Source organism: Schistocerca piceifrons, unplaced genomic scaffold, assembly GCF_021461385.2.
Source record: "Schistocerca piceifrons isolate TAMUIC-IGC-003096 unplaced genomic scaffold, iqSchPice1.1 HiC_scaffold_663, whole genome shotgun sequence".
Classification (NCBI taxonomy): Eukaryota; Metazoa; Arthropoda; class Insecta; order Orthoptera; family Acrididae; genus Schistocerca; species Schistocerca piceifrons.
This window is the reverse complement of record NW_025728908.1, coordinates 10001-12500: the sequence shown is the minus strand read 5'-3', so window position 1 is coordinate 12500 and position 2500 is coordinate 10001. Positions and strand designations below refer to the sequence as shown.

General features: G+C 57.8%; 1 non-coding gene across 1 annotated transcript in view; it reads left to right on the top strand.

The window, feature by feature from the left end:
* Nucleotides 1-1460: 1460 nt before the first annotated feature.
* Nucleotides 1461-2500, top strand: part of LOC124765845 — a 1908-nt gene continuing 868 nt past the window's right edge. Inside the window, exon 1 of the ribosomal RNA XR_007012897.1 lies at nt 1461-2500. This exon is cut by the window's right edge and continues 868 nt beyond it. This is a non-coding gene — a ribosomal RNA (small subunit ribosomal RNA).

Below are 2500 nucleotides of genomic sequence, written 5' to 3'. Positions count from 1 at the left end.
TCGTACGCGTGAACCACAATCTGTACTGCACATTCGTCCTTATGTACTGAATGATACATCGTGGCACATGTGTGACCGCACAACGACTGCGCCCAAAAACGGCGGACCATACAGTGCAAATATTGTGCACGCAGCTACGTGTCGTCTCCCTATGAGAGCTGGATTGCAGTGTGGTACGCCATAGAGACGTGTGGGAGGAACGGACGCCGTGGATGGCGATCAGCATGAGCTGTCTGTTGATGTATTCGGACCTAGTCGTCTCTCCTCACACACCGTGATGGCATGGTGCACCGCGTTCCATATCTGCGACATGCTACAGAGGCCGGTTGACAGTCGTTCGAGCAATGGACATCGCATACGTACGGGGGCCACCTTCCACGTATTGTCTAGGCGTGCACATTTTGTTGCGTGTATGTGGGCAGACGTAGTGTGGCGTGACACCTGACACAGGCATGCAATAATCGTTGAAGTTGCAAATGGCGATGGACGCCTGCGTTTTCTGGTGAAGTTACGCAAATGAACAAATGGTAACCTGTTGTGGTGCGGTTGTTCTCGCTAGGGGTGAATCGGTGATGGCGACGATAGGTTGAGGTACTAACCGGTTGTTCCAGCGATACCCACCATGCCGACGAAACTGAACGGCATCTGGGTGTGAAGCGATACGCGGCGGTGGCTGGGTGGGACCGTCCCCGGCCGGTGAGGGGGCGCCTCCCGGCGTGCTGGCCGCGCGGTGCGTGGGCGCACGCGCTACAGCCGGCTGGTGGGGGCGGCCAGTGGCAGGCGCGCCGGCCGACGGACGCGGCAGGCGTCGCAGCTGCGCGCCGGCGCACCCTGCGCGCGGCGCCGTGCGGCCAAAGTAGGTCCTCGCGGGCCCGGTGCGAAGCGCGGTGGACATCTTCAGTGTGCTGGTCCGATTGAGGACTGTGTGCGTTGAGGATGCGCCGCCGCCCGGCGCTCGGCGCCGCGACGCCGTCTGCTGCTCGGTCGCCCCAGCGGTTCTCGCTGGTGGTTTGTATCGCAGCTGTGCGGATGTGTTGGCGCGTGCGCTGTGCTGGGAGAGTTCGCTTCGGCACCCAAGTGGGGCTTTTGTCCTTCTGTGGCGCTGGCGTTGGAGCTGCCGGTCACCGTAGGTGGCGCGTGTTGTCTCCCGCCGGCAATGCCACGACAGCACGCTCCCGGGCCTCTGTCGGCAGCGGCAAGCTCAGTTGGGAGCACGGGTGGTCGCACCCCGAAAGCGTCTACTCGCCTAACTCCGGGCGATTGCGCCTCTCTCGAACCCGACCAAGTACTTGGGACGGCGCTGCGCGCCGCCGGGACCTGAGAGGGTTTCGAGGTGTATTGTGCAGGGGAGCTCAGCCTCCTCCTGTTTGCAGAATGATTGAGCGGACGCTTGCGTGTTCGCGCGGGCCCCCGGGACACACTCCCGGGCGGCCGGCTGCTCAGCTCTAAGTTGACGCAGCTCCCTGGTTGATCCTGCCAGTAGTCATATGCTTGTCTCAAAGATTAAGCCATGCATGTCTCAGTACAAGCCGCATTAAGGTGAAACCGCGAATGGCTCATTAAATCAGTTATGGTTCCTTAGATCGTACCCACGTTACTTGGATAACTGTGGTAATTCTAGAGCTAATACATGCAAACAGAGTCCCGACCAGAGATGGAAGGGACGCTTTTATTAGATCAAAACCAATCGGTCGGCTCGTCCGGTCCGTTTGCCTTGGTGACTCTGAATAACTTTGGGCTGATCGCACGGTCCTCGTACCGGCGACGCATCTTTCAAATGTCTGCCTTATCAACTGTCGATGGTAGGTTCTGCGCCTACCATGGTTGTAACGGGTAACGGGGAATCAGGGTTCGATTCCGGAGAGGGAGCCTGAGAAACGGCTACCACATCCAAGGAAGGCAGCAGGCGCGCAAATTACCCACTCCCGGCACGGGGAGGTAGTGACGAAAAATAACGATACGGGACTCATCCGAGGCCCCGTAATCGGAATGAGTACACTTTAAATCCTTTAACGAGTATCTATTGGAGGGCAAGTCTGGTGCCAGCAGCCGCGGTAATTCCAGCTCCAATAGCGTATATTAAAGTTGTTGCGGTTAAAAAGCTCGTAGTTGGATTTGTGTCCCACGCTGTTGGTTCACCGCCCGTCGGTGTTTAACTGGCATGTATCGTGGGACGTCCTGCCGGTGGGGCGAGCTGAAGGCGTGCGACCGCCTCGTGCGTGCTCGTGCGTCCCGAGGCGGACCCCGTTGAAATCCTACCAGGGTGCTCTTTATTGAGTGTCTCGGTGGGCCGGCACGTTTACTTTGAACAAATTAGAGTGCTTAAAGCAGGCAAGCCCGCCTGAATACTGTGTGCATGGAATAATGGAATAGGACCTCGGTTCTATTTTGTTGGTTTTCGGAACCCGAGGTAATGATTAATAGGGACAGGCGGGGGCATTCGTATTGCGACGTTAGAGGTGAAATTCTTGGATCGTCGCAAGACGAACAGAAGCGAAAG